This window comes from Brassica rapa, unplaced genomic scaffold (genome assembly GCF_000309985.2).
Source record: "Brassica rapa cultivar Chiifu-401-42 unplaced genomic scaffold, CAAS_Brap_v3.01 Scaffold0086, whole genome shotgun sequence".
Lineage (NCBI taxonomy): Eukaryota > Viridiplantae > Streptophyta > Magnoliopsida > Brassicales > Brassicaceae > Brassica > Brassica rapa.
This window is the reverse complement of record NW_022610031.1, coordinates 26067-38766: the sequence shown is the minus strand read 5'-3', so window position 1 is coordinate 38766 and position 12700 is coordinate 26067. Positions and strand designations below refer to the sequence as shown.

The 12700-nt window shown below is 45.1% G+C and overlaps 1 pseudogene; it reads right to left on the bottom strand.

Moving 5' to 3' along the window:
- Nucleotides 1-6905: 6905 nt before the first annotated feature.
- Nucleotides 6906-10854, bottom strand: LOC117129734 (annotated as a pseudogene).
- Between the last annotated feature and the right edge of the window lie 1846 nt (nt 10855-12700).

Genomic DNA, 12700 nt, shown 5'->3' with positions numbered 1-12700 from the left:
GGAATGATGCAGTTTGGGTGATTGTCGATCGTCTCACCAAATCTGCTCATTTCCTACCGATGAAACTTACAGAAAAAGTTGAGACGTTAGAAGAGCTGTATTTGGAGGAAATAGTAAAGCTTCATGGGGTACCAGCAAATATAGTTTCAGACCGAGACCCACGCTTTACAGCTGAATTTTGGCGAGCCTTTCAACAAGCCTTGGGAACTGATTTGCATATGAGTACAGCGTTTCATCCAGAAATCGATGGCCAAACCAAAAGAACCATTAGAACTCTGGAAGATCTGTTAAGGTTGTGTATCCTAGACTGGAATGGTCCGTGGGAAATTTTTTGCCGCTGATAGAATTCTCCTACAACAATAGCTACCACTCTAGTATTGGTATGTCACCATATGAAGCATTGTATGGTCGACCTTGTAGAACGCCAGTATGTTGGGCAGAAGTTGGTGAGAGAAGAATTCTTGGTCCAGAAATAGTAAATGAGGCTGCAGAGAAAGTAAGGATAATTCAAGCCAATATGAAGAAGGCTCAAGACCGACAAAAGAAGTATGCAGACCGCGGTAGAAGAGAAGTCATTTTTGCAGTAAATGATTTAGTCTTCTTGAAAGTAGCTGCACAAAGAGGAAAGGATCGATTTGGAAAAATTGGGAAGCTAGCTACTCGTTACATTGGGCCGTACCGAATTGTCGCCAGAGTTGCAGAAGTAGCCTATAGACTAGAACTTCCACACGATATGCCTATGCATCCGGTATTTCATGTGTCGATGCTGCATAAGCATATACCATATCCGAATATGGTCGAGCCGCAGCTACCAGAGAACTTGCAACCTAACCTCACTTATCCTGAAGGTCCTTTGCGAATAGGCGAGCGTCGTATCAAGAAATTGAAAAATAGAGAAATTTTGCAAGTTCAAGTATTTTGGGGAAAGCGACAGAGAGTTGTTATAACATGGGAGGATGAAGATAAGTTCCGAGTTGATTATCCAGAACTCTTCTCAGATACCCCAGTCGTCCAGTAAAAGGTGTACACTTGTATTTTGAGAATTCGAGGACAAATTCTTTTAAGGGGGGGAAGAGTGTAATAACCCTCATGAGCCAATAAATTTTTGGTCGAGAAAAATCCCGCTCGACCAGTTTTTAGTTGGTTCAACAAGGATTAATAAAAATAAAAATCGACCCGGTAGATTAATTTCTCGAAGGGACTGTCTTGTGATTGAAAGACCTTCACTTGATAGTTTGGTCGATTCTTAAATATTTTGGTCGAATTTTTATTAAGCTGGAAGAGATTTTCCGAGAACAAGACGAGAGCCAAAGACAAGGAATATTTGGTTGAAAAATTATTTAAAATTATTTACCAACTTCTGAATTAATTTTAGAACTAAGTTATGTCCTTCACCAGCCTGGTTGTGCAGTTATTCAGTCTTAGACTTGCACCTGCCTGCTTGCCTAGCTTCTTCAGTAACTGGCACATGATAATCACAAGCTGCCTGCTTGCCTTGTTTCTTAGATTGTCATGTGAGAAGCACATGAAAGGGCTGGAGTTTCTTCAGGTTAAGGAAAGGACAGCAGCTTGTGCTGAGAGTGCTGAAGCAGCTTGCCAGCTGTCCCCACTCAGCTTAGCTTTGTCCTGAGTGAAACCCTCACCTGAAGCAAGCTCACCTCATATTTAACCCCTCTCCAGCTGCTTCCCACGTTCAGAACCCTGCAGAAAAACCTAGAGAATTTCAGAGAGAAAGAGAGAAAGAAGAACAGAAAAATCAGTGAGAAAAATCAAGAAAATAAATCAAGAAAAAAAATTGGTAGTGACCTAATCTTCAACCTTAGCTCAGTTTGTTACCTTGAGAAATATCAAAAGGTGAGATTTTTAAATAAAACCCTAGACCTAGTTGAGTTCAGATCATGATCAGACCTTGATCTTTCTCTTTGATCAGTCCAGCCACAAGCTTACCTTGGAGAAGAGGATCAGCTGAGGCCATCTAGTCCTTTGGTTCGTCTTGGTAAGCTTTGGTCTCCTTGCCTCAGTCAGTATCTGATCAGAACAGTTGATGTTTAGTTTGGGTCTTGGTCGGATCAGTTGTATAAGTTCTGATACAGTTCAGTTCTTGTTAATTTCGGTTTGAATCAACCTCTTAGAAACACCAGCTATGATGTTCTGATCTAGCTTTGATTAAACCAATTTGAACTCAAGTCTGATCTTGTCCTGAACTTTGGTAGAATGACTAGAACCAATCTGAACTGGTATAGTTTGAGTCGAACCAAGCTTGAACTGATCTGATCTAAGGTGTTAAAGTATGAACCAAACTGATCTTGTAGTCATTCACTTCTGTTTCAGGTCAGAGGTGGAGTAAGGCTTTAGGTATCCAACCAGTTCCAAGACTAATCTCTTAGGTGAGTCTAGACAGAAGATGAATGTGTACATGATTGAATCCTTTAAGAAGTGTATGGTGTTTACTTAGTGTAAACACTTACACTTAAAGACTAATCAAAAGGTTAAAGTGAGATTAATCATAATCATAGTATTTGTTCTCAAGTACTAATCTTAATTATGAAATAATCATGGTTTTGATTATGGATTAATTTGGTTGAATTAAGAATTAATCTGGTTTAATTTAGAATTAATCTGAGATTAATTAAGGAGTAATCATGATTAATTAAGTATTAATCTTGCATTAATTAAAGATTAATATGAGATTAATTAAGGAGTAAATTATGATCAATTAAGGATTAATTATGTATTAATTTGAAATAATTATGGAAGTAAAATCATGTGAAGTCTTGTTATATTCACTATCCCTAAAGCCTCCGCATTACCGTGACTTGGTCCTGCGAACGGAACAAGGTCATGAAGACACGATGATGGGGTAGCTCCCTGGAGACTGTGTACTGCATGACGATGCAGTGTCGGATTGTTCATACCGGACATTCGACAATGATGGTGATGCTAACTCACTAGTCTCGGTTCGCCTTAGTGGTTTCTCGGGTCTAGTTTATATATTGTATTATCTGATTATGGTAACGGGCGGGTGTTGTGGAAGTGATGTTTAAAAATAAGAATTCACAATGATGATCGATATTAAAGTATAGTACTAGTACTTGCATGATCATGTATATGCATTTGATAATTGCTTGATTTATTATTGATTGTGTTGTGATTCTAGATTCACTGAGTAAACTAGTTGCTCATGACTCATTTGTGTGTGCATGTAACCCTTAGGCGGGAGACACTTAAATCTTTTGGACGGAAGGATCGGCCAACCAGCGGTAGTATTTTGTTGTCCTTGCAACGTACGTTTTGATGTATATTTACTTAAAACGTTGTTGGGCGATAGGCCGTAGGGTAAACTATAACAGTTTGTAAGATGTTTAAAGTAGCTAAATAATGTATAAAAGATGTTTATAAATCACGAGTTCTCATATGATATTAGTCCTTGTCCGGGACGAACTAACTATCGAATATTGCTTTATCGGGTTGAAAAGCCTAGAGTAATATCCGATAGGAGTGTCTGTGTTCTTTGGTTGTTGGTCTAAGGTGAACATCGACCATGTCATTTCCGGTTATCTACGATCAGGGGTGTCACACACGGACGTCCTGTGTGTACTGAACAAACAGCCCACATGGGTCAAAATCACCCGAACAGTCCACGGGAAGGGTCAGCGTGCTGAGTCCAACGACCAACATGCTGATATCTCTACTGATGGACAGCCACGGACGTCCTGTGTGTGCTGACGGACACACACGGATAGCCACGGACATCCTGTGGTTGCTGACGGACACACACGGACGTCCTGTGTGTGCTGACGGACAGCCACAGACGTCCTGTATGTACTGAACAGACAGCCCACATGGGCCAAAATCACCCAAACAGTCCACGGGAAGGGTCAGCGTGCTGAGTCCAAGGACCAACGTGCTGATATGTGTACTGATGGACAGCCACCGACATCCTGTGTGTGCTGACGGACACACACGAACACACACGAACAGCGACGGACGTCTTGTATGTGCTGGCGGATAGCCATGGACGTCCTGTGTGTGCTGGCGGACACCAACGGACGTCCTGTCTATACTGAACATACAGCCCACGTGGGCCAAAATCACCCAAACAGTCCACGGGAAGGGCCAGCGTGCTGAGTCCGTCACACCCCCAATCCTGGATAGGATTGTCGGGAAAGCCATGGTTCGAGGAAACTTACCAGCCGGTCTTAGGACCTTAAAGAAGGCGTTCCATGGCCAAGATAGAGGGTTAAGGACGTCAGGATGCTAGCTGGACGAAGTGAACGGGTAGCTCGACTAGCTCAACGAAACTAGGTTAAGCTCACTCCAGCTCGGCCACTAATAGGTCAGCTCCACTAGCTGGGCTACTAGCTCAATCAGCTGAGGCAGCTGGGAGTCAGCTTATCTCAGCTTGACGGACTGTTCGGGTTTCGGGCCGATGGTCCGGGTCCGGGTCAGTGGCAGGCCATGAGGTCCAGCCATGTGGTCCATGAGTCGTTGGGCTCTTGTGGGCAGGCCGTGGGCTTGAGTACCAAGTCTGGGCTTGGGTTGGACGTGCCTAGAAGGTCTGGAGCCTTCTATATCCGAACAGGTACGATCTGGACCGTTGATTGTAATCGATGGACAAGATCTGTCCCAGAAGGATGCTTCGAAGGGATGTGGCTCTTCGCAAATGACCTTTGGTTGCCTATATAAAGGATGCACGACCAGAGATCAAGGCATTCAATCAGTTTCGTGAGAAACCAAAGGCATAGGCTAAATAGAAAGGGAGAGAGAGAGATCGGCCGGAAAAGGGTCGGTTGTGGTGGTTTAGTACCTCCGGCAAGGAGAACAGTTTAGGAGAGAGGAGGCCGTGTGGTTATGAATACCCAGGGTATAGAGAAAGGTCTGGATAAGGATTACAAAGCCGTGGTTCAATCCAATAGGGTCAGTGGGGTAACCACCGACTCATCGGCTAAGACCATCGGGCAGTCCGAACCGGTCTAGCCATGGACGTTTAGATTGTGTCCCATTCTTCTTATTATTTTCATCTAATTATTCTTCTACTCCTTCTGTACATTGTCTTGGCCTTGTGGATATGTTGGGAATTGTTATAACCGTAGTTCTGGTTGAGTAATGCGGTCGCGGTCCATAACCGTCGAGTTAGGCGCGTGCATGGTCTATACCGGCCTCAGGTGATCCGATTGGATAGGGGAGGTTCGGTTCTGTTCTGAACGGTTGAAACCCTTCCCTGAACAGTGACAATGGTTCATGACTTCTGTAGGTTAAGGCGTGGTCCTTTGGCCATAGGCCGGACACATGCACGGAGACGGTTAGGTCGAACGGTTGGAACATCTGAATGGGTGCGAGTTGCCAAGGGTCATGAGTTGCCAAGAGGCACGTGTGTCCAAAGGGTACTAGTTCCCAAAGGGTGTGAGTTCCAAACAGTGCCAATGGTTCAAGGCTTAGGCCGAACCAAGTGGACATTCCGCAGCTGCATAGTCGAACGAACGGACAGTTAGTTTAACCGGAGTGTTACGTAGCAAGGTCTGATCGGTTGCAAGGCAATCTGGTTTGGGTTTGGGCCTTACTATGTGGTATGGATCCAGGCTTTGGTTGGATCAGGTAAGAAGGTCCGTGAGCCTTTGGGCTGGACTTATTAGTGGCCGATCGCACCTAGATCTCAACCAGACGGTTAGACGGGACTATGGACGATCCGGCTATGGTTGGATGGTTCTAGCCGCAAAGGCTAAGTAGGATATCTTACAATCAACCTCGGGTTGGCGAGTAGGATAGGCGCCATATGCCTTATGTAGGGCGTAGACCCACATGATGACAATGGAAGGCCGGTTATATCAGTACATGCTAAGTGGACGATGGCTTATCAAGTCTAGTGGTTGGATCATGTTTCATAACGATGGTTCGATGGCCGAACACCAGTATGGATAATCACGCTGCTGGAGTAAGAGTATTGATGTGATGCTTCTAGATATAAACCTTGGTGTTGACAGCTTCGAGATTGACTGAGAGTCATGACGAAGTGTGTGGCTAGTACTATGTGTCGTAGACCATAGATACTGAGCCTAAGTGTGATTGTTCAAGGAAGGCCGTGTAAGATCTGATCATGGTTGAGTATGGACGACCTGACCTCTGAATGATGGTTCAAGGTGTCGGTCCTAACCTGATTAATGAATGCATCGGTTGGTATGAACAAATCATATATGTTGTCTTGGTTAAGTCCCAAGGCCGATCAGACCAGATGATGACTCATGAGTTCCAAGTCATGTGAGGATGGTTGGTTGATTGAATTAGGATCTACTGAGCTTTGTCAGTCCAGAATTTGGACTTGGTACTATTGCGTATAAGGCAAAAGGATTTCGGATTGTGCATGATCCGAGAAAGGCCAGATGTATATCCTTTTCCTTTCGTAGGGAATGAAAGTCTTATAGAGGAGACTGGCTTCGTAAGTAAAGTAAATGAATTTGAGATAGATAGCTCGGAGAAGCTGGAGAGGCACGGAGTGACTCGACTGAAAGGAGAGGTGAATGAGTTACCAGCTACAGAAACTATTCACTCTGATGTTACACCATTTCCTCCCGAGAAACGCCTTATCTTTGTGCCGATATTGGAACTATTTCATATGTAGATTCCTCAACTTATTCCCTTTATGGTATTGAACCAGTAACAAGATCGTCCCTTTCCGATTCCGATTTGTTGACTGCTAGAGCAAGAGGACCTTTCCTACCTTATGATAGACAGCTTTCACTGCTACGGCTATTGGCTTTAGCTCTACTATGGCATTCCCTGTAGTTCTTGGAGTAACTCAAACTCGAACTCCTGTTACAGCTTATGCCGGCTATAGACTACGCCTCTATTCATCCTTCGTTCGTGATCACTCCTAGCAATCACTTCACTGGCTAACAGTTAGTTAGAAAGTGTTCCGGCTAAGGCCTATAGAACTCATTTCACTCCGGTTATAGCTGAAAGTGGCTTTGTTCTTATCGTTCAGTGGTCACTCGCCTATAGGTAAGTAAAGAAGGGATTCTATTGTATTCCGATACTGTTACGAGCTGTCTTAACTCCACTTACTTCTAGGCCATTAGCTCAGTAAGCTCAGTAACTCCATTCTCTTATGCCAGCCTTACCTCAATTCCCTTCTTCGCCTCAACAGCTAAAGCATCCCTTTCTGCAGCTCCTGAAACAGCCGAAGAACCTGGAGTTTATGATTCCGGCAGGAGAGGTATTCTTTACTGCGCTCTAGCAACAAGACAGCTAGCCGATCAGTCGTAACTGCCCCCGACAGCCACTCCTTCTCTACAGCTTGCTCGCATAAGGACGCTTTGCTAGCAGCCTATTCTCATCAAGCTACTCCGAACAAAGAGAAGGAATACTCTTTAGAATGCGCTAGCAGCAACCCTTAGCCGCTCAATCGTGCCTTACCTCAGTAGATGCATACGCACAACGCGGTAGGCACTCGCTCACTACAGCTTGCTTACTTAGGAAGATCGCTTCGCTTGCTAACTAACACATCAAGGAACAAACAAACCTTGCAGACGGAGAAGGGGAACTCTACTTGACAGACAGATAAGGAATCCCCGTCTCCTAGCTAACAATACCTCGTCGGGATGGAATGCCTACTCGGAACAAACTAGCCTGAAAAAGTGATATTTCGAATAATAATAATGAATGAATGAATGGATGGAATTGGATCATCAACGGGCGAAGTGAGTAAAATACACTCTTTCTTGGCTAGTGTGTAGTAGACTCCATTATGGTCATTCGTAACGGCTCCATATAGTTTGATTTTGGGGCGTAACGTTGTGATTGTTCCATCGACTGACCGATATACTAGTTCCAGAGGCATCTTCCATTCATATCGATTTGGGTTTTTCTGCACCATATTTTGATCTGCCGAAAAAAATGATCTCAATTCAAATTTCCAATGATATGGATCGATCCGCTCCCATTTTTGACAAGGTCTTTTTCCACCTCCTTTAGAAATAAGATCTCCAGACGGTCTACTTCCGCCGGGCTGTGCCCGGGGTGGGAAACGTCTAGGGCGTCCCGCTTCTCGTTCAAGAAGGAAATAAAGTTTTCTTGAGGAGGGTAGGCCGCCGCTTCTTCCAAAGAAGGGTTCCTTAAAAGGATTTCCCGAAACACTTCATAACATGAGTGTTTACGTTCCCGTATTAGTAGATCTCGATTTTCGAAATCAAGACCCCTATAATACTCCCTTTGGTAAGAAGAATTTCTTAGAGATTCTTTTATCTCTGCCCAATATTCCCCTTTTGCCTTTCCAAGCAGAAAGGGGGAATTAGCGGCTTCCAGTACTCGAATTCGATTTACAATGGAAGACTCTAATCCCAGATCGGGGATAATAGGCCATGGTTCGCAAAGGACTCTCAGCCCAAATGAATCCTCAGACGAGGACCGATTTGGGGATGGGAGCATTGACTCAACCAGGAGGGGGGCGTCCATTGCTGCGACAGCAAATGATGGTATAGGAACGAACATCGAGATGAGACTAGGAACAGCTTCTACGACGATAGATAGGGGTCAGCTTTCTTTGGCATCTATGCCCCCTGCCCTCCAAACAGTATGGGAGCCTTTCAGCTCGTACTGCTCACACTCCTAGATCTTCACGGCACCTCCTCCACCATAGTGTGAGCTGCTCCCAGCGGAGAAAAGCAAGGCCTACTTCGAAATTAGCTTTCAACAACGTCAACAACACCACGAAAAAAGTCAACAATGGTTGCCCACTAATCTGATCATAGGTGAAATCCAATCCCTTCGCTTCGCGCCAGGCTTTGAAACCGTAAGTCAGGCGCCTTCGGCCCTCTCCTTTCAGTCGAGTTGCTAAAGCACCTCTCGGAAGCGAGAAAGCGAGCAGCAAGCTGAAAAAAGGGAAAAGTGGTTTTATAAAGCAAAATAAGCTAAGGGGGCTGGCTAGGAATCGCAAGAATTGAGAAGGGTGGGAAAGACAGGTTCGGAAATGGCCGGATTAGCAGGAGGAAGGTCTTGAAGAGCCTGAAACAAAGAAAGGTGTACATAAAAAAAGAGGCTGGTTATGGCCTTTACTTGATAGGACTCCTTTCCCATCTATCTTGACCGGGAAGAGGGGATAAAAAACCTTGCTAACGCCCTGCCCACCCTTCTGGATCCCTCATATTTATGATTCCAGGCTTCCCGGACTCGTAATAGACGGCTAAGAACAAGAAGAGGGTCAGTAGTCTCTGCCGTTGCAGGTCCTTCTCCTTCCGCTGAGACGGCCTTCTTTTTTTGTTTGTTCACCGCGGCACGAAATCATGAAGAAGCTGGAATAACTCAGAAAGAGAGTGGCGCCTAGCCGTTGAGAGCGTCTATTATCTTTGTAGAGGAACAGTACGATCTTGGACTGGCCCCCTTCGCATGACCTAGAAAGATAAAGAAGTCCATGCTACTATAAGGCCTCTAAACTCCTCCCTCAGGACACTATTGCGTTGCCCATGGGGACGGGGTAGCCCCGACTTCCATAGGTCCTTGGTTCGACCTCCTAATGAGAATTGAGGTCCTTGCGCGGGCGTCTCATCCCTAAGACTTGCTTGCTCTGTATGGAGTGCCCTGTGGTTCCTCGAGTGCCAGCCGCAGAGAGGAATGCCATCAACTAGGGCGCTATTGGCCACTAACCACTCGCTCGCCAGCCGCTCGGGCTCCGCGTTTCAAGTTCGTTATCCTAACCGTCCCCTCTGCTCCACCGGGTGCCTGGCCCCTTCTTCTATCTTATCTACTGCCTTGCTCCTCGGCTCCCTACAGCTCCAGCCGCTCGCTGTAATAGCTTGCTTCTCGGGTGGCTCGCACCCCCGGGTGGTGCGGCTGAGCCAGAGTGGGCTCAACAGTCGGCCTATGTTTCCGGGCGCACGCGTAAAGGCATGATTAGTTCCACAAATCTCACTGCACTGACCATAGTAAACTCCTTCTCGTTGTACCAAAATAGAGATTTGATTTAAACGACCAGGTACAGCATCACATTTGACACCTGAGGAAGGTACAGCCCAACTATGAGGTACATCAGCAGATGTTACAATAATACGTAGATGAGTTTTGGCTGGTACAACCACTCTATTGTCCACTTCTAATAAACGTGATTGACCCAATTCTAGATCTTCTTCTGGAATCATATAACTGTCAAAAGTGAGTGACTGCTCATCGGAACTGTTATAGTCAGAATACTCATAAGTCCAATACCATTGATGTCCAATAGCTTTGATAGTAATGGCTGGATCTACTACTACCTCGTCCATTGAGTATAAGAGAGCAAATGATGGTATAGCAATGAACATCGAGATGAGACTAGGAAAGATGGTCCGAAGAATCTCGATAGTAGTTCCATGAACAATCCTTTGCGGGATTGCATTTTCTTTATAGTGGAAATGCCATAAAGCGCGAACCAAGATCCATAATACGAAAACCAAAATCAGAATGAGGAAGAAAAAGATATCGTGATGTAAGTCTATTATTCCTTGCATTATAGGTGTAGCTGCGTCTTGAGATCCTAATTGCCATGGTTCCGCTGCATCACAAGGAGAAATTGTGAGGAATAACCATTTTAGAACAATCATTTTCAAAGCAAAGGTTCCTTCATTGACTGCTCCGCTCCCCCCCCAAACAAAGAGAGACTGATTCTGACTCTCCCAATTAAGGAAGACGGAAATGACTGGTGCCGGTTGGTCCAACCAAGAAAAAAGAGATGGGAATTTTGGGCGTAAGATTCTTCTTCTTCTTACATTACAATATTTTGAGTTAGATGAACAGATCACTCCTCTAAGCAGCCGTCTTCTTATATACATATTATTCTGTCATGGGTTGTTAGCTGTGTTCTATCGTAGCTATCTCTGTTCAACACTTGGAGGGAGCGAGCAACGGCCTGCGAGCGATCGTAGCTACTTCCCTTAGTTTTGTTTCAAACTCTTCTATTACAGTACAGAGGATTAGTCCCATTTTCGTCACGATCGATCCACGCCCGGGCTTAGAAAGCTAGCTTACTAAGGCGAAGGACCGCTTTTATTGATTGCACGAGCTAAGAACAGATCCACAATCTATTATCTAATGAATATTCATTAGATAGCTAATTTTCCTTTGCCTAGCTGCCCATTGCTAGAACTTCCAGTGCTAAGGTGGTTGGTGTGGTAAGGCAAGCAACTCCTCTTTCCGACGCTAAGCGCAAAAGGCACTCGAAGGAGTACTGGGACCAACCATCACTACCATAGGGTTATAGTGGTAAATCCTGCCACCTCAGACTCCTATTTTCCCTCACGTGTCAACAAGCAAGTTGGGTGCTCTCCCTTAACGTGGTAGGACTCTGTTTCAGGTCTTGACGTTGGCCTTATTAAAAAAGGCATCCTCGTCGCAGCAAAGCCCGTGTACAATGCTCAAAAAAACGGAGTCAAAAACGAGACTTTCACAGGAATAACACATCTTTCTAAACAACAACGGGTTCTAATAAATTAAGCCTTGTCATGGCTGGTTGGGGTTAGAATTCATAAAGGTGGGTAGAGAAGGCCGCAGTAGATTCTTCCGACCGAGTCCCAGTGGCAGAGTATTGAGGCACGAATCCAACGGCAAGGGAATCAGCGGCTGATCGCGATTCATCAGTCGCAATTCTCCCAGCAGCTATCCATTTTAGTTCGCCAGTCCATTACTCAGCTGTGATTGCATAGGCGTTCCTCGAAGCATCAAAGGCAATTCCATTTTGTTGCGGAAATGAGTATACTCTTGTGGGAAATTGACTGGTATTCAATCAATTAGGTAACTCTTACTTAAACAGCTTCGCCTACTTCCCCATCTCTCTCAATCTCATGAGTTCACACCGGGGCAAGCGGTCCACGATAATCTTCTTCATGCTAAGAATTGAAGCCAGAATCCACTTTTCTAGTTGAAACCCAAACAAACCACCGGTGATTGATGCCGTCCACCGGAAGACCGAACCCAGACTTTGATTTATTACCACATTGCGCTTTGCTCGGTACGGAGATAGGAGCTCCGAACCTGCAGAGACGAGATCTCTACTCCTAGAACCTTTGCTTGTGGTTTGGGGCACCGTAGCTCACCTTTCACTAAAAAGAAGGTGGTGCAGCCAGGTTAAGAAGTTGCTAACATGGGCTACCCCTGCCCTTCAGCGTCCCATTTTCCGCAAATACATTGATTTATTCATTGCGCACAATCGGACGCTAACCTTGAACTGACCCTTCAACTGACTAGGCGCTTGGGAATTCTGAAACCTCCCCCTTTTTCTTTTGAGACCTACTTCCTCCTTGCTTGAACCTTTGCGACGACTATGGCACCTTTTGGCTTGTACTCCTCGAGGAACGCCTTATGCCTTAGGAAAGAGAGATGCTAGCTCTTCCTGTCTTCCAGTGGGGTAAGCAGAAGTGATCAACGAAGACCAAAAAGCTATTATGTTATATAAAGCACAGCTGCCATTTCATTTCCTTTGCTACCGGCTTCTTTCTTTCTTTTTGTTCAAATCAATCAAGGATCGAAGAGATCTATCTTTCCGGCTTAGCCGAACTTCTCACCTGGTATGTCCTAGTTCTTTGTTCATGCTGCTAACTCTGAGTTTTGTCCTACTTCTGATTTTGGTTTTCGTATCATGGATCTTGGTTCGCGCTTTATGGAATTTTCCCCCTCTCCGTCATCCACATGATGCTAAATCTTTCTCGTGCGCCCGCTTCTTCTTCTTCTTCTTCTTCTT